This window comes from Syngnathus floridae, chromosome 16 (assembly GCF_059516105.1).
Source record: "Syngnathus floridae isolate MCC-2025c chromosome 16, RoL_Sflo_1.0, whole genome shotgun sequence".
Lineage (NCBI taxonomy): Eukaryota > Metazoa > Chordata > Actinopteri > Syngnathiformes > Syngnathidae > Syngnathus > Syngnathus floridae.
Genome location: NC_142428.1, coordinates 5,716,596 through 5,736,713, shown reverse-complemented (window position 1 = coordinate 5,736,713; position 20,118 = coordinate 5,716,596). Strand labels below are relative to the sequence as shown.

General features: G+C 40.9%; 1 long non-coding RNA gene across 9 annotated transcripts in view; it reads left to right on the top strand.

The window, feature by feature from the left end:
• LOC148385285 (uncharacterized) overlaps nt 1-20,118 on the top strand; it is a 194,214-nt gene that overhangs the window by 47,920 nt on the left and 126,176 nt on the right. For 8 of the 9 annotated variants that reach the window (XR_015853072.1, XR_015853070.1, XR_015853075.1 and 5 more), the window contains exon 3: nt 16,748-16,836. The exons of the other annotated variant lie outside the window; for it this stretch is intronic. This is a non-coding gene — a long non-coding RNA (uncharacterized LOC148385285). The remainder of the gene's footprint in view (nt 1-16,747; nt 16,837-20,118) is intronic. 9 annotated transcript variants of the gene reach the window in all.

The following is a 20,118-nucleotide window of genomic DNA, read 5'->3' as shown; positions in this document are numbered from 1 at the left end:
ACCTGTGGCCTGTTCACTCCCAAACAGCACATCTTTCTTTGTGCATCTAACAAAAGATAGAAAAGTCCACCTCTGTGCATAGTTGGACTGCACTCTGCACTGGATTAAAAGCTTGGGCCAAGTGACTAACCAGCAAGCAATGAAACCAGCCGATTAATATTTCGGTCTGCAACGATTGATGTGCAAAGCAAACGATGACAAGTGAGTGACAATGCCAGAAAATCAACCTTTAAAGAGTCTGGAAAAATCAAAATGGATACATCAAGAGAAAGGCAAGCAGGAAGTTGCCAATGCAAGTCTCTTCAACAAGTTGGTTTTGCAGGTAAGGCTTGATTTCTGTACCCTGACTTATATTTTATAGTTGTAATATATTTTGAATCAACTTTCTTGGAAAACATTTGTGCCATCTGCCCACAATGTGTTCAGCCTTCCAATTTTGTATAAATGTGTGGTGATAATCTTGGTGTCATTTTGAAGGATTATAAAAATAATGATTCTTTTTTTCATCTTGGTACACTGTCAGATGTGAAATATATAATTTAATATTTGAGCTTTAGGCCTATTCGTTAATGATAGTGTTTGAAGTTCAAGTGATGGCTGTCAGGCTGAATTCTAGTGACAAGCCAAGCTCGAGATAAATCGTCAGTGGCTTTTTGGTAGATCAAATATAATTATCCAAACAAAATCCATCATATTAATCACATTTTGGACAATGCTGTTCTCGTTGCACAACTCGTATCTCATTTGTCACACCTCCGCACTCCTCAAAATTGGACCAAAGGAACCTATTGGAGTAATTTCTCTTTCATTCAAATATTAAATCTCAAAGGCAGCAGATAGATGGACATGCTGGAATGGACACACACACATCCATACATTTCTGGCTTCGGAAGTCTTTAGGGGGGGAGGAATTAATTGTGGACCACCTGCTTGTGTCATTTGGGACACATTTCACATTATTGAGCCACATGCGTTTGATTGGACACACATGACAACATCCAGGAAATTGGGCTGGGTGAGCGTTTGCGTTTTTGGCAAGAAAAAAAACATGCATGTGTTTGACTGAAGATAAACCCGCTGCCCTTCTTTCTCGTTTTCTGTACCGTCTTCCCTTGTGTCTCTCTTTCTAATAAGTTATTCCAAACCATTGATGGATAGAGATGGCATTTTTAATGAGAAAAAGGCAGACAAAACAGGAAATGAAACAGTGGTCGCCCATATAAATTGCTGTAATAAGCACATCTACATTAAAGGAGTGTAATAAGTTAGACTGCTTTGCTTTATTAAGGTGTGGAGTGGAAAGACAAAATAAAACAAACGGATGTCTTTGGGCAGCCTTTTATAATGACTATTTTTGGGTGTCATTTTAAAAGACGCAGTGGATTTCACAGTAGATACCAATTGTCCGGAATGTTTTCATATTTAAGTCTTGCAGTTTTAGGGAGTTGCAAAATGTATTCATGTATGAATGATACAACTTGATCCCAATCATTGCCAAGTCGTATCTTATGATTCTCACTGAACTGAAGTCTTGCGCAATACATCTCATAGGATAGTTGTTTTCTGAAGTTTTGTATGCTTGAGGGCCATTTTTCTTCGTAATTTTGGGTTGGATTCCCCAATGAAAGACTCGATGTTCTAGTATATTTTATCTTCATAGTTAAGAGCTTTGGTGTCGCTTTTGTGACGTCTGATCTTAGCAATGCTAGCTTGATAAACATCGCTGCCTTATCTTGAATCTATTTTTCTTACTGTGTTCATTAAATCGCGGCATGTGGGATTTTATTTCCCTTTTGTGGGCATATATTCCGGACACCGATCTGAGAAAAAGAAATCCCTCGCCGCCACGTCCTTGCACTGATGAAATTGGCTCTCTTTGGAAAGTAATCCAAATGTGACAGCGGACGTGCACATGCGAATGTGTGTGCGGCGGCTGTAGCCTGAGGCGATGCTCCTCTCTATGTATCTGATCCAGGCCTAATGAAGCTGAAAGCCTGGCAGTTGTGAGGAGCATCTGCAGAGCCACAGAGTGATGGGCATCTCATTCCGTTGCCGTTTCCCAGGGGTGGTGGGGGGGGTTCTGGGCACATCTGAGGGCCCTGCCTGCTGTTTGCACGAAGACTGTGCCCCCGTGTGCCCGCACTGCAGAAGGTCACGCCACGTACACTGTGGGTGCCATCTGGAAGTGCTTCTTGACAGCCACAGTACCTTCTCATGATGTCCTGGAAATGGTGATGTAACAGTCACTTTGGCAAAATCGGAACATTCTGGTTCAACTCAGTTTACACAGAGGAAAAAAAAAAGAAATTGGCCCTGATGGGCGATATTTGTGTGCTTCATCTCTGGAGGATTACGCACGAATTAGCCGCCCCCAAGTGGAACTCCCTGTGGAGGCCAGCATGAAAAATGCAGTCACGGAACCTTCAGTCATTCAAAACAACACTTTATGGACTACTTGGCATACTACCAAGCCTGCCGACTTCCAATATGTCCCAAAACTGCAAAAGCTTCAGTTGTGATGTTATGCCATGACACACACACATATGCAAATACATGCCCACACACAGTCTATAAATATTTGAAGATTTAACAGTCCAAGAAATCATAACCATTCATTGTTCATTCGTTAAATGATTTTTTTTGCAATTCCGTCCCAGGCGAACATCTCAATGGCTCATTTACAAGAACCATGTAAGTATAATATGAATAAATTAAAAATAATAATAAATAATAATAATAAATAATATTATATATCCACCTTAAAATGCCTTACATGATAAAGGGCTTCCATTAAAATAGTACATGGAGGTACAGTTGATGCCCCCCCCCCACACACACACGCTTTATCGCTACTAATTTATTATTTTATGTCGGGTAGTTCTAGAAATAAATTCAATAACTGTCCGTTATCTTTTTTTTTTTCATCATAGTAACTATAGTTATTTCTCCTCCTTTGCATAAGAACATTAAAATGTACATCTGGGCCAATGAAGAAATATTTTCACTCACTGAGTGTAATGAGGAGAGCACAGCTGAGTGAATGTCCGACCATTTGCTTTTCAAGCTACATAAATCCCAGAGCCAGAAGATGCGCCCTGGTAAATGTTACAACAACGCTGGTAAATTAAGAAAAAAGAGCTCAAACTAGTGATGTCATGCTAATAGAAAGATACCTTTGTCCATTTGTATCGACTGAGACAAATGTTTGTCAAATTTCATCAAATTAAAAAAAATAATCTGACGTGAGAGGTTCCACTCCAAGAAATAAAATGGTGGTAAAAGGATGGCGGTCTCAACCAAATCCGACAAGCATCTTACAAGCAACACTGGAGCTTCACTGTCAGGAATCTTTAAAAGCCGCGTTACTTTCTCAACCCTCATGTCAATTAGTTTCGATCACCTCATCGTAAATCAAATTACCGCCTTGGTGTTGAAGGTGTTATTTGTCAACATTTGCACACTGAATTCATAATCTGGCCCGTTGTGTCTCGTCTCTCTTAAGATTCTGTCGGCGTCTGCTTAGTCTGCAGAAAGCCATTTGGTGTTCTATTTGCTTGCGTGTATCATCCATGGGGTATATTGAATGCATCTGACCCCTCCGTCTTTTATGGAACATCTTCTACTGGTTTCTAATTACCTTTGGTTTTATGGTCAGAGCTGTGTCATTCCCCCGCTCAATTTGTTCCTGTGAAATATAGCTTGGCCCTGGGTTCAAGTAGGAGAGAAAACAACAGAGCATTGATTAATCCAGATTCAATCTCTGTTCTCGTATAAGTCTATTCAATGATATCGTTTCACCCAGGGCACGTCCCGCTTGTTTGAAGTTGTGTCCTCTCTTTTAATTAATTTCTTTCAATCCTTTTTTTTTGCTTCTTGATGGAAGTAAATATTGCAACTATAGCTCAATCTTTGGGAAAGCTTTGAAATTAGGTGATTTGGTACTGTCCATTGGGCAGAGTTGTTTTGGATCCCCAATGTCTTTGCAAAAGTTAAAATATTTTTTATTATATTGTTTTTTATTCAATTATTTTTTATTTTTGTACAAATTTCTGCAGCGTTAAAGCTCATAGATAGAAATTCTACAAGATGATTTTCCACCAAGTTGATCCAGCACTTCTGGTATTGTTTAGAGCCAACTTTATTTTATTACCATTGTTGTTTGTCATTTGAGTAGTACATATTAGAATAATAAAATGGAAATTAAATGGATACAATACCAGCAATGGCATGCAACAGCCAAATTGAACAGGGGACCATCCATAAAAAATGCAAAGCTAAACCATTTGTAGGAGCAATTTGACTCTGTAAGGTTATCTAACTGCCTTTTGATAGCGCCTCACTTTGCTTTATTAAGGAAGTATCTGTCTTAGCAAGAGCAGTGAAACAATTACCAAGACAATTTCACGGCGAGGGTTTTCTATAATCATCAATGCATGCTGGGAGCCCATATCAGAGAAAGTTTCATTTGGACCGGAGATAATTCATTTGTACTTTAAAACTTGAAATGCAGCCATTAGGGAGAGACAACAGTCAATCGGGAGAAAAGAAGATGTGACAATGAAAATGTGAAAACAGCATGCAAATGGAGGCTTCTGAGTTCAAATGGGTGAGGGAAATATTTTCAACAGTGGCCACTGAGAGTTCCTCATCTTACTTTGCCAAACATCAGATCTTCTCTGTCCCCTTGCCTTTGGAGCTACATCAGCCTAGTACCACGCCAAATCAGCTTGGAAGGCTTTTTGGGGCCTTAATCATCTTAGAGTGAAAGTTTTCAAAAACCTCTTTGGTGACATGGTGCTTGGAGCTGATGCAGCACTTGTTACTCAACTCACACTCAGCAACAACTTCAGACAGTGATGGATCACTTTTTTTTACCAGAGATGCTTTGGACTGACTGAAACTCTTCTGGGGATACTGAGGAGGCCTGCATTGAGGTTCTGACCTAAAGCAAAATCTTTATCATCTAATCTTAGCTCAGAAAGAACAGGGGATGGATCTCTGTATGTTTGTGCATTTGTGTTTTATTTGTGTTGAATTTTAAATTTGATTTCACGTAACACAAATTGACAACATACATTTTACTTGTGACCAGAACATTAGGAAACATGTCTGAAGTCTGCTGTGATTCTAAATCTATGTTCTAAAGAGATCCACAAAAGCCTGATTTCAAAACAACAACGAAAACATACATCACTATTGTACAAAATCCACAGATCCTAAACGTTACTTAAAGTGAGCACAAGGCGGCATTATATACATCTCAACAAGCTAAGAGGAACCAGAGATGGCCAACATCAGACCACTTAGTGTAATCTCCATTATGCATGCCTACATCAGGCCGTAGTGTTGTTTTGATGAAAACATAATAAGTCATAATGAATGGAAATGCATGTATGTTTGCAGGACTAAAATAGCACGTAATAATACGATTACCCCAGACGACGCAGGTATGCCCCCATCTAACACCACAAACACGAAGGTCTCGCCAGCAAATACTTCCTTGATGTTCGCGTGTAAACAAATTAAATTCATTAAAGGGCTTCAGTCCTGGTAAACAGCCACATGTGTTGCGGGCTATGTAGCGGCGGATTCTCCGCTGGTATAAATAGACTTCAGTTCATTGGTCGTAGTCACATTAAAGCCACATAAAGAAGGACGAGCATTACGTTGAAATGAGACCGTACGGATTGTACTTTCCTCAATATTTAAGTATATTACATTTAAAGCACCGCTGTCTTAATGATTATTTATGATGAATGGTTTTGGGCCACGCTGTGCTTAGCTGTTAAGGGCTAAAACGGAGATGGTACACACACCCACTGGATCCACGGCAATTACTTTGAGACAGATCAGAGAGTGTCGGCATAATGACCCGTTTCTCGGATTCTAGTCCCAGTCTTTCTTTTTTTTCCCCTCTGTTCCTCGTCCCGCCAGGTCTGGCCTTGTGAATGAAGGGGAAAAAAATAAAGACGAATGCGACTGTCGTGGTCCGAGTTAGGGCTCACACGTGGCTCCCTTGCTTTAGCGAGTACAATTACACACTAAGTTTGATCGGCCCTGATAGACAAAACAGCAGGGGCTCATAAATATGGATAGGGAGTCTGAGAAAATAAATTAACAGGGCCTGGCCTCTCGGCTGCCCCACTTAGACTGTCAATTACGGACCTGACAGGAGCCCCGTGAAAGAACCACACAAGGATGGCACATACACACTCGCGCACGCACACACTGAGTCATTAAAGTGTGCATCGGAGACTATTGGGAAGCCATACAGCAGTCACCTGCTTCATTATCAGCAGGCAGAGTTCATGTTTTATGACATGTATCAAGAGCTTAGTGCAGCCGAGCTGCTGCAAAACATCCAATGCAAAGCTTGTAAAAATTCACAGTTTGAGTTGTGTGGAAATTTAAAACAATAAAATAAGAGTCAAGTGGCAAAATGGCGACAACAAAGATCAGGGTTTAGCAATGAGGGTCGCAATTTATTCTGTTTAATTTGAATAAATAGTGACAGTGAATTGCATTATGCATTCCAAAAGAGATTAACATATTAGGAGGGCAACGAGCGGAAGGACAAACGGGTAAAGACTACGAGTGCCCTTTTTGGACCATGTCGACGGCGCACATGCTTTGGGGATTCATGTTCCATGCGAAAGGTTCAACCATGCAGGTTTGATCACCTCATAAACGCTGCACAGCCAATTTACAAGGATTTGCGGACAAAACAAGCATAAATTGAGGAGATGAAATAATTTGATGCACAGTTGCCCTTGGCTGTGATTGCTTATGTACTTGATAATATCATCTATTTACTGGCACTTTAACCTCACGGATGCAATGGTGCATGTTTTGGTATAGTTTTCTTTTGATGATGTTGGTATTTCAACAAGTAACTCTGCCTGTGGTTGCCATGGAAATAAGAAAAAAAAAAGACGCACTTGCCATTGGCGTAGGGAAGGAGGCCACACCCTTGAGATAGGCTAATTTCAGCAAGGCTTGAAAAAGAGAGTTAAGTGTGTGGTAAATATTGTCATACTTGATTTGGACAATAGCATATTCCGTAATATTTTTAATGACACTATTTTTTTGGCCCGCCTGTTTAATCTGCCAATAAAAATAAAAGCTTTAAAGGGATGGATTGAAAAGCTAGAATGGCCTGCCAATTCCCTACGATCATTAACTCATTGATAATTTTGACAGTAAATTATGCATAACTAACAGCCTGACATTTTTTGGGCAATTTCCCCGTTAGCCATCACATTGTTTGGCTGTAAAATAAACATTCGTAATGAAACGTCATTGCTGTTCTTTATATCAGATTTAGAACTTCGAAAAATGGTGAAAGATAAGGATTTTGATGATGTGTACAGTATTGATTGCGCCACCTCACATAAGTTGCCATAACAGTATCTTATTGATCAGAATCATTGATGGTATACATGAGGTTTGTCTGCCCTGTGGACAAATTCAATTTTATTGATGTGGGAATGTTGGGACTATCAAGTGCATACCAAACACTACTGCACGTTTATTAATCTTTTTTGTATGCCATACACTAGTGTATACTATATAAAGTATGTATTTTAAATCATAGTCTGATCATTTTTTATCATTCAGTGTGAGTGCCACTGAAAAGAAAAAAAATAAGTATTATTGTGCGGAAGGAAAATTTCAGTAGACACAAAAATAACAGGATGATCTTAATATTAAATTACAACATCAATGTTGCTAAAGGAGACACTGTGTTTGAATGGAAAACAGCACAGACACATTTTGCAGGTGTAACTAGAGGACATATTAGCACGTAATCTCATTGTAGTGTTTCTTCTTTCATTCACAGTCATTCCAAGAAACAAGAGTAGATTTGAAATCCATCCAAATCTAATTAAAACCCGTACAGAGGACACGTCTGCTTTTTCGACAGTTTGATTTGAAAGATGAGAGGCTCAGGAGAGGAGGGGGCCGGAGGGGAGGATGGTGTGGTAGGGGGGGCTACTGTAAGCATTTCACAGGAGGCTTCATGCCGTGTTTTGCTTGAGAGGGATGCCTTTTTGTTGTTCCTGGATACGGAGATGCTTTCCCGATAAATGTGAAAATGTGTCAAAACTCAGGAGAGGTGCCAGGGGAAGTAACAGCGGTAAATGTGGCCTACTTGGGCTATGATTATAGCATGTGGGAGTGTCTGTACACTCACTTTTGGTCCACTCGGTGGCTGAATTATATCTTGTTTGCTTGGTTTGTGGTTTGTTTTTTCTGATGCATCGCCCCCAACCACCACAAAAAAGAAACAGAAAAACATAACTTTCGGAATATCAGGTTTCTTAGGGCCTCACAGATGTTCTCAAATGTTCTCAGATGTTAACATATTTGGTTGATTGTGTGTAAATGTTTTTGTCATGTCTTTAAGCGAGAGATTGCACGAATAGAAAACAACCAGCAGAGGTGCTGTTGATTCAGTTCACTCAACTATTTTGATCTTTTAAAAAGTAATGAGAGGATCACGACAAAGTATTATGTCATCATTGTGAAGAGGTCCACCACGGCACAACTCATCCAGGAGGCGTTATTATGCCAGTTAAAATAATTAAAACTAATAATAGATAATCAGAGTTAATACTAATCAGAGGTTTGAGAATTTAATTGATCATCGATAGTTTAAGTACATCAAATATCAATTTACGTACTGTATCTAATTTAAATTGATTTGTGTAGCAAATTTTAGTTATTTTAAACTGGATGCTCTATTATTTTACATTTGTTGACATCCAGAGAATAAAAACATTTGCAACTTTTGTGCTCGACTCCAGACTCCTTCAAATGGTTCACACTTTGCCGTGAGGTGTTATTGGAGAGCACCTCCACATGGACAAGATTCTACATTCTGCCTGACTACGGGCCAAAAAATAAAATAATAATAAAAATCAATATTTTGTTACCGGCCTCGGACTCAGAGGACCTGCCTAATGCCCGAACAGCATTTTTCCAGCACGGTCTAACCTATCAGATCCCTGCAATTTTCAACTCTGCCTGGCGACAGAGCGTGTGCACCCTCTAGCCTCCGCAGCCCGTCGCCCCGATCCCACTCCTCAGCCTCTAGTGGGCCTGCAGCAGCAGCGCTGTTAGCATTGTTAATGGCTATTGTTATGAATGAGGACCTCTGCTCCTCTTTCTTCATCGGCGGGCCCCGGGCAGGCAGATGGATAGGCTGCTACTTCTCTGCTATCAGGACGGCCCAGACACTGGATGCAGGACTGGCGGAACAAAGTAGGAGAAATGATGCCCCAGTGGGAGGGAATAGGGGGGGAGAGTGGGGCAAGGGTGGGAAGGGGTGAGGGCGACAGAATAGGAGGGGGCAAGAGACAAGGGTGAAGGAGCAAAGGAGCAATAGAAGAGAGCAGGCGTCTCCTCCCCCTGAATACATTTGGAGCGCCATTGTAAAGCGTGTAAGAGAGGAGTGTGGCTCCTGTCTGTGGCAGAAGCCTGTATTCTCAGCAGCCTGTGGAGAAGAGGGAAAAAAAGGGGAGGGTGAAAAGGGGGCACAAACTACCCCGTTACCGGCCCCCTGCTGTACCCCTCCCCTCTTGCAGCACCCCTGCCTGGTGATGAATGGAGGTACTTGGTGAAAGTGAAGCCTGCTGCCGAGCTTTGGCACAGGCTGGGAAGGGAGACCGTTTGGAAGATCACGGGGACACACTGGGCAGACGGCGGTCCTGTCGGCATACTGTGGAAGGGTACCAAGAAGGCAGGCCTGCTCTTGGCAAACAAGTATAGAGATGGAGAACAGGGGCAGTGGTCTAAACTTGTGCCCAAAAATATGTTCTTCATTTGCCTCAGATTGATTCAGACTCAGTCCTTTGGTGCACAGTGATTTAATAGATTTTTTTTTCGTTCTTTTACTAGAAAAGTGGACCCTTGGTCCTGATCAAGAATCAGACCCTTTTTTAATTTACTTAAATGACTTACTAGTGGAAAAAACATCAGCAGTTGTAAAAAACAAAGGTATCTTTTCTTTCTTTTTAATTTACTTTGTCAGTATTTGCAAATTAGAAGTTCTGGACATTGGCTTAAAGAAATTTTGTTATTTTACAACCTTGTGAATTTCTACAACCAACTCTGAACTGAATTTACAAAATATGGATCATCTCTTTTTCCGCTCTCAATGTCTTAATCGAACCTCTTCTTAAATAAGAAGTAAACCTTCCTCTAAAGCGTAGTTTGTTGTATTGGGCCGAGAAAATGAGGTGTTGAGGAAAGTGGGAGGAGCACTGGAGGGAGCCTGGGGGCTACCCTCAGACCCGGCTCCCCCGGCTTCTCTGGATGGCGGCCATCTGCCACAGCTGCTGCCTGGCTTTAACTGCCACTCTAATTGACAATGAACCCAGAGCCCTGTGATAATTGTGGCTGCTTGGTGACTTGGGCAGGTAATGCCTCCCTTTCAGGATTTATCAGGCCCCATCTGTTCCTCGGGCGTGCTGTATGTGTGCAGAAAAGACGTCGCCCCCACCCAAACCCCTTCCTACCCCACCTTCAGCATATAACCCTCCATCTACCCCTTCTTCTGACCTCCCCTCCCTTCTCCAAGTCTTGCTCTGTCTTCATGTGTCATAGCCAACCAATATCGTTCCTTCCTAACGGCTCTTCCGCCTCCTCCTCTAGTTGCTGAGCAAATATCAGGCTTTTTTTTTTTTGTGAGGGATGGTTGGGGGGATGCTTATTAGAGAATGGCCCCAGGGGTAGTCACACCCACTAGAGGGCACGGCTCCAGAACGAGGATTGTTTGTCCAATCATTAACTAAAAATAAAAGACTCCTTGCAGTTGCTTGGAACTCCCCCTTTTCCTATGCGTGGCGGTGTCAGATGATTGTGCAGTCTGTCACGAGCAACTTGAATGAGTGTTACTAGGGGGCGTACGTCATTCTCCATACGAGGCGAGGGTGGTGGGGGGCAATCTCTGCAGCGTTAGCAGGTGCTGCGTCCGATAGTGTTGGCTTATTGCAATACTCAATCTTGATCACGTCTGTGTGCACGCCACCCCCCACCTTTTCAAATGTCACCGTCAACATCGGCGCACATTTAGCATGTCACAAATGGTAATGCTGATAAATTGAAAGATAATTCTCATATCATTCTTGATGTAGATAATTGACAATACCAATATGTGGCATATGAATGCAAACAAAAACTCCAGGATGTACAGAGCAAGGTTCTCATCTGTGAAGAAAATGACAACAGGTTTTTACTCATTGGTTCATGTAAATATTCACAATTTGTATCATACAGTTGAATTTTTTTCTCTCAGTAACACAAAGTGACACCATCATAAAAGTTTTATTCATTGATTGAAGGATTAAATGGATAGTGCACTTATTATTAATTAATTGAATTATTTTTTTATTTTTTTTTTCTTTAGAAATGCATTTAGACCTTTGCTGTCTACTGAAATAAGATCACGTGCTGAGGGCTCCGTTACGGACGAATCACGGCTCATCTGTACTCTGAATTTGGTCATGTGACGTTCACAAGCTGATTTCTAAATTGAATCTCAGAAGATAGTTTGAACAGCAGGTGTTCATTGACTGTGGCATAATTTTCCATTTTTAAAAATGATTTGAGTTTGGAGGTTTCTCTACATCAACAGTATTTTTCTTTCCTAGTTTGTGAGGAGAAATCACACTTCAGTGTCAGGCATTGTGAACCCCCCCGCTTGAATTATTAAATGTGGTGCCTTGCCCGATATAAGAGCAATGCAAAAAGTAATAATTATAACAGGATCTGAGATGGAATATCATTTCAAGATCCAGGCAGGAAACGCACGCAACTACGGGTACTGGAATTCGGCCAAGTGCTTTTATCTTTTGCCAGATTAATGTCAGACGCTGGCAGATAACTAGAAAGTATGTCAGATCCACTTTCCAGAAATGGACAGATCTTGGCCATGTGCTGCCTAATTGTGGGCAGTGTGTTACCATCTGTCAGGAAGTGATATAATGTTAAGACAGAGTGATTAGATATGTGACGCATTTACCATCTAAATGGAGAATATGTATATTTATTTCGAGCATGTTTCACAGCAATCACATTATTCAAAAGGCTGGGGTACAATTAAGAAAGCCCATGTGGTAGTACGAACAATAAAGATGTATGAATACCTCAATGGATTATGATCAGTAATGAAAAATATATTCATCTATATTATTTGTATTTTTTAATCTTATTAATACATATTTTTATTTTATTTTTATATTTATTTTTCCCAATTCTTTCACACAAATATGGTGATATAATTGTTTTAGTGCACTACAAACAGAATATTGAAATTATTGTAGGCTTTAAAGCAGCACTTGGATGAGGATCCTCTCCAAACAGTAGGACTGTGATGATGACACGACAGAGAAGTGTGAAAATGCCCCACGAAGCGTATGAATATGAAACAGTCCTAAATCAAGACACATATTATTATAATGTGAGCAATTTCAATACTTTGGCTGTGACCAAATGGAAGTAAAAGCAGCTCTACACGAATTGTGAGAATGGAAATACCCGGCAGTAATGTCCCTTTACATCACCCTTTTTTAATGCCTTATCACTTTCGCTGCAGATTTTGGGATTGTCACTCACATGAGCCAATGTAGGCCATAAAAGCCGCCATCCAGCGCATTCAGCAAGCAGGTGATAGCAAAACAGCAAGATTTCCGTCTCACCAACACAGTTACACACCCACCGACACGCACACACACACACACACACACTCACACTTTCACAAATGCATCCTGCTGACAACCCACCGCTCCTAATCCTTCCTCATCATGGCTGCCTGAGCCCCCGGGGTTTTCACTCAATCGGTGTGTATGTGCCCCCGGGATAAGATGCTGCCATGTTGCCTCCTCAGGTGCAGGTGTGAATGTGTGGATGTGAGAAAGGGAGGAAAAAAATGATTGCGAGTGAATGATTAAAAACTGGAATTAGCAGGCTAAATACTTTAAAGTGCCCACCTGCAACCTAATACCTCCTGCGGTCTGTCGACTTTACAATCATGCATCGCGCTAATTCATATGGGTACAGTAGTTTATTGGATTCTGAAAATGTCCTCTGGCTGTAATAATCGGGAACATGTAACCTACATTCTCAATTAAATTTCCAGGGAAACATCTTGCTGCATTAGGTGTTGTCTAAGGGAGTTAAATATATTTTTTCTTGATCAATATAATTCTTTATTTGCACTGTTAAAAGAAAGGATTTTAAATCTGTTTTTGTTTTTTGTAGATGGCGGAACTGCACTTTTGCTTTAAAAACTGATAGTTGATTTTTCTCACTCATTCAGGAGTTCAATTCATCTCTCTACTTGTTTACATTTTGTATATTGAATGGCAAAAGGCCATTTTGATACTACAACGGCACAAATATAACTAAGTTTTTCAAATTTGATGCAACCTCGGCAAGCCTAATTAAAGTCAGCCTTCTCCGAGCACTCGGCTTCACATTATAAGTGAGGACAAAGGCAATGACATGATCTTAATCAAAATGACAAGAACATTAAAAATGTAGCATTGCTCTGCACAGGCAAAGATAAGAATCGATTTGGGCTGCTGCTGATGGTTATCACCATTAATTATTGAATTAGTTCTCCATTATCATATTATCATATAAGCACATTGTGGCCTCCTCCAGGGGCTGCTGACGGGGAACATGCCTCTCTCTGCTAATGTACATTAATGCAACTATCTGACATGCACCACTACATCATGCCTTGAGCTAAATTCACATGTACAAGTTCTATATGTAAACAAAACATTTTCTCTCCTTTTCAACTTGCTGTCTGGCTGCGTTGTGAGGAAGGGGTGTGATAACCAGACCTTCAGCTTTTCTCTGGAACAAGCACGAGCCTTGTGTGTGTTGTCAGCCTGTGATCCGATGAGCCGGCGGCCCATCACAAGCACCATGTCCCTTTAGGTGCTTTAATCCGACAGGCAGAGCCCGAGAGACCGAGGGCCGAGACCCGGCTCTCCCTTTGCCTTGGCCTCCCAGGGTGGCCCCGCTTAAGGCCGGAGAGATCCCCGCTGACCTCCAGGCTACAGAAGCTCTGAGATTAGCAGAGCTCACTAGACTTGGTAGGCTGTCACAGGCCAGTACTGCTGGGACAGACCAGGGTGGATTAGCACAAGGGAGAGGAGATCGACTCTTGATGCACACACAGCTAAGAGAGGAATCAGAATTCTGGTCACTGCCCACAAAGATTGCACGCATGTGGTTGTGTGGGGATGATTAAAGGAGATAAAAGAAAGATTAAAAATGTAATGATAGAGGACAACATGAGATATTTGGCGGCGCGTAATTCAGGACCATATTTTGAAAGTAATGCTAGTTTGTTTTTATTTGTTGTTCAATGAAAGCATGGACATTTTGAAAATGTATTTTTACTTTTGATGCAAAAAAATTGAATGGTTTTTCTTATTTTTAATATTTAGTTGTGTATAATAATGGCTTTTAAATTCAATTTAACAGCAGCGTCTATCAGCCCACAATATTATTGAAAGTCGAGTATTTTGAGGACCGTTAGCACACGTTTTAGCTGATGTCGTTAGTCTGCTATTTGTCGCTTAAGAGACCCCGACACAGTGAAAAGTAGCACTCATTCATTATACACTCACGGCGATGACTCAGACGCTTGCCAAATAAAAAATCCATGCATTAATATTCATAGCTTCATTGTAATTGTTTTTCTTTCCGTGTCCTTTCATTCCTTTTTCATTTTTCCTTGATAACATGTAACATTGCATATTTTTTCCCACCAAATGATGATGTTAAGCTTAATGGGACTGGCCATAGCGCTTAGACACATATGGAGTGGCTGTAAGCCAGCAGGGATTCCTGAAAACCGTCGGGCGAGCACCCCTGGGGCTGCGCAAATGCCCTCCAGGGGGTATGTAAGATTAAATGTTTAATGGCAGTCTGGTATAAGAACATTTTTTTAAAATGTTGTTCCCATCATATGTACAATAACATGTTTTTGGCCTTGTTTTGATTTTATGCAGAGCGGATTTGGGGGATGGAACTGAATTGATCGTTATGATTTTCTACGATGGTCTCACGCTTAGCTTTTGGAGCTCATGGATTCATAGCCAGATATATACTTTTATAATGGCATTGGTGTAGATCTAACATTTTCAAAAACACTGAATCAGTGAGAGTCACAGAGAGAAAAGATGGACTGAAGCATCCATATCAGACTAAATGCTAAATGGCTTCCGATAGCCAGATTCATCAGCGGCTCATCTGTGCTGTAAACACACTAATTGTCTGACGCTTCCTATTTATGCTGTGTCACTTCCAATCGTCTGGTCCTAGCCTTCCTCCCACCGTGTTTAGAATTTGCGGGCGGTCGACACTCCAAATGTGGCCGCCTGGTTTCCTGCGGGCATCACTCTGACATCCCGCAAGCGAGACGAGGTCAATCAAAGCCTAATTGACTAGATGTGTATAGTGTGAAACTCCCTATTATCCTTTATAGACATCTTGAATTGTGACACATTAGAGTGAATGTTCCAAATAAGAGGAGCTTGCATGGCCAGTGCTCGAAGAAGCTTGATGCATACAGCTTGATGCATTCAGTTAAACTGACTTATTAGTGAACAGACGCTGCAGGTGATGAAGGCCTAGTTATATAAGCTTTCATTTTGCATGCCTTGACTATTCAACCGTCACCAAGTCCTATGAAAAGCAGGCTCAAAGGGGGAGAAAGATGCAGACAGCCACAGGTCTGTAAAAAAAAAAAAAAAAAGCTGGCGGTCACACAGAGGGAGAAAGCCTGCAAAGATGAAAGACAACACAATCAATAAGATATATAAGATAATGAATAATGCCCTGGGTATCTCATTAATCGTAACATAGGCCTATTATGCTGAGCATGGGTTTATAAACCTGGGTCACTTTGACGTTCTTTATTGAAATATCAGCAAAGGCGAGTGGGGCTAAAACACACCATTGACTGAAAACTTGCTGTAGCTTCAGTAAAACTTTTGATAGAAGGTCATGGACTCTCCATGAAGAGCGGTGGCCATGTTTGCATGAGGTATGCTATCAATATAGGGGATAAATCAATATATGGTCGCAACATGAAAAAGTTGGGCTGGCTTTATAAATTGTATGTAGTGCTCGAGTGTTGGTATATAAATATTTTGCTTGATAACCCACAAATTGGAGTCATTATTATAATTTTTAGACATGACGTTATCACTAACATCTATTTTAATTTGTGTTTTTTTCCTCCCATGTCTTGTTATGATTCATTTTAAGTGTGCTTTAGCCAACAGTGTATATTCATGTCACATATATAGTTGGTGTCCGTATAATTATAATGGAAGCCAATAAAGGTACTTTTGATTTAGATTTTGTATATCATTTTTGTTTTTTCAGGATGTTTGTTGTCTGGGTCGAGGTGCATTATTATAGACACTGTGATGACATTGGACATTCCGTCATTCCTCCCTTCATGCGTACTAGGAAGAAAATGATAGCTTATCCCTCGATGCCCTTGAAGCAAGGTGTCTCTACATAGTATATCCATCACAATCAACGCCAGATCATTTATATTAAATGCCGTCTCCAGCTCTCTCTCTCTCTCTCTCGCCCGCTCGCTCTCTACCCCTCCCCTTCCTGCCACATTGTAATATGCCGTTATGAATGGAGGCTGAATTTAAACAGCAATAAACAGCAGCAGTCACATACAACTTGTCCTTCTAATTTACAGCCTGGAGCTGGTCACTGGACTAAGGAAAGAGGAACGTGGGGAGTCCAGATGCATAACCTGCACATTTCCACCTGATCCCCGCTGTAGAGGTACCCAATTCTTTCAGCCATGAACATGCATAAAAAGCCATTACTCAAGAGAGCGGTTTACAAAGAATAATACAGCCATTTCTATAAATTCACTTTGTTTTTGGATGACATTTTAGCGTGATAAATTGTTTATGGATATGAATACACATTATCAGGTTAATGGTGAATTAATAGAAAGAAAACTAGAGAATTCAACCACACATCGTTTAAAAATAATAATTAATTAACTCATTAATCAATTTTGTTTAATATTCATATTAAAATATCATGACACAAGCACCCACTACATACTATTTATTTCTGCCTGGTTTAAAATTCATCTGTCCCTAATTTGTTGTCACTGTGCTGCAGTTCATAATTTGATCCTATTTGTCATTCCTGTTTTAAATCATTTTAATGTGCTATAACCCCTTGTAAGAATGCATTACTAATGTGAGGAATGTGAGCAATAAGATAAGGTTCAAAAATTGAGAGAAAATCCCGTCTCAGACGAGGATCAAGCCTAAAAATGTCACCGGTGATGAATCAGCATTACGAAGCAGGGCAGGACTTTGGGTTCAAATCTTTGCAGAGTTGCTAAGCACATTTTGCATGTGAGCCAGCCAGCAGCTTAGTGATTACAGGCATGAGGTCACCTTATAAAATGAAGCTGATTCACCTACCTTTCTATTTACACCAAAATCGCTAAATCTCTGCAAATGTCATTTTGGGTGCCGAATGGTGTTTTGGATCGCATTAGTTTCACTGTTTGACAGAGAGAAATATTTCCTTCATCAGACACTGATGAGTGAGTTCCACGACATTGCCCTCCCATGTATATTTTGCATGTTTATACATAGGGGAGCCATCTCATGAATTGGAAATTTTCTTTCTATGACGAATAGCATTTTGCTTTCTGACTTACAAAGACGGATATGGCGCATACGGTGCCACCGCATAAATAGGCCCTGCCAGACGTGCGTCATCAATAAAACAGGTCGCATATTTTTTTTTTCTGTGATTGGTCACTATTGGTTTTATCATGGGATTAGCTGCTTCAACTAGAAAATAGCAAGTGGTGCTTCTGACTGCTGTATAATTGATTGCAACCTGGGCCGTCATCGTCGTGAGCTGTGTGCAGCATAATGCAACAGCTTTGACCTCTTTGACTCACCTATGGAAATTTCCATGGACGATAAACACAAGAATCGTGTCGGCTTATTAGGCCTCCATTCTGCTGCTTGTGTAAAGGTATTTCATGGAAGTGAGGCAACACTCATTCATATAAAGACAATCTGAATGTGGCCCACAAAACAGTACATGCCAGTGAACACTGAAATGCTTGAATGAAGATAAATAGGATTTTCTGAAAAGTAATTCGCTAGAAGCTGCTGGACTCCCATCTTGCTTTTCATATATGATGTCACTTTGTCACCCAACCCGCTCGTGTGATGTGCCCTTGATTTCCCCCCTCCCTCACACGCAAAGGGAAATTACCATGGATTCTCAATATGAACCAGACATTCCATGGTCGTGCCTTTGCAGAAGTCCAAATTCAAGGTCTCGGTCACTTTGGCCTCATTCCCCAATTCACCTGATCAATATGTCATAGTGCACCTCCCAATCAAAGTGAAATACTCAGGACACGCCTCCTAATGATATATTTGCAGCCGTAAATGTTAAGATTAACGATAACAAATGACCGTGCTGGTCATATGTATGGTCAGGCGCTCGCCCAATGCATGAAATTTTCAGGCTAGCCGCTGCTTGTCTTCAGGTTCATTACCTCCGCATGGGAGGCATAGGTATTGTGGGGGAGGGGGGTGGGGGTTCAATCATACTACCCATCCATTCCCTATACATGTACACACACGCATCTCAACAAACCATCTCCTGTTATAATGAAAACATAGGTTAGGCACACATTAATCAATGCAGACACCAAGTTGTATGAAATCAAAATGGGCCAAACATCCCTTGAGCATTGATTACTATTGTGACAAGGCTAGTGAAATGAAATACAAAAAATATATTGATTCAAAGATGGCTTACATAGGAAGAAAGAAATGATTTGTGGTGGTGTCTTTGTATAGAAAAAAAATAAGTAAACCAGAAAATAGTGTTTAGAAAGGTTACAGCTCAGAGAACATATTTTTAACTTGACTTGCCCTACAAAGCAAAAGTTGGGTGAATCATGGAGTCTCACATTTCCGAGCTGAGAACAGACGTTCAGACCAATAAATAATCACCAGCGGCGAGCCATGTGAGTCTGTTATCGCCGCTGCCTGCAGCCATGATGGGCGCACATGAGAGACTGTACCGGTTGCCCTTTACTGTGGTGCAAATTACATGCAGAAGTGGCATGTCAGACATGTGCGACTGTTGGCCTCTGAATACATATGCAGTAATCAACATTGTTTAAAACGCTCATTTGCATATGCATGCGCCATTAATTTTATGCAGATGAGGCGACGCCGACTGCACAAGTGTGACTCTCCTTGTAACCCGATAGTATGGCTGTCAGGAGAAGGTTACCACAGGAGGCAAAGTCATTAGTATATTAGTCCCTCCATATAGATTCAGTCCCTTTCCTGATGATAAATGAACAAGTTGAGCTGACCAACTTTCCAGTGATGTATGTCCTTTTTGTATACTTTCCCATGCCAAATACAGCACACTGATTTACAAAGAGCCCATAGGGAACGAAAGATAAGACGCTATGCACATTTGTGGCGTAAAACGCATTCCCACATTACGGAAGAGCCCAGTTTATCCCTCAAACCATGATAATGTCACTTTTTTCAATTATACATGCACCGCATGAGAAGGCCAGTTTATAAGTGGTCATTTATTTTCCTTTGCGGAATGAACATCATTGGTTGACGTGATTTGCATTAGAATGTGATTACGGTGTAGTGGACATATCTCCTTGTAAGATATTCTGTTTCATCCCTGTAATAGCCTCAATCTAAAAAAAAATAAATAAGAATATCTCGCTGTGCACTAAAAATCCACGGAGAAATTGAAATGCTCTATCAAGTGTGTTTTTAAAAAGCCAAAATGTATTCAGAGAAAGTGCCTCGTTATATCGGGCCAAATATTCTGCTCTGATTCTTAATGTTACGCCGATCATACTCTGTGTGAACTGTATTTGCATAATGCAACAGAGAAGCACTACGAGCACAAATACAACACATGATGCACTTTGGTTTCGGTTGGAGGGACGTGCTTCACACAGATGTGCGTTTGAGGAGTTAGATATCCCCCCCCCCCGTCACATCCCTTGCCACGTAAGCCCCCCTT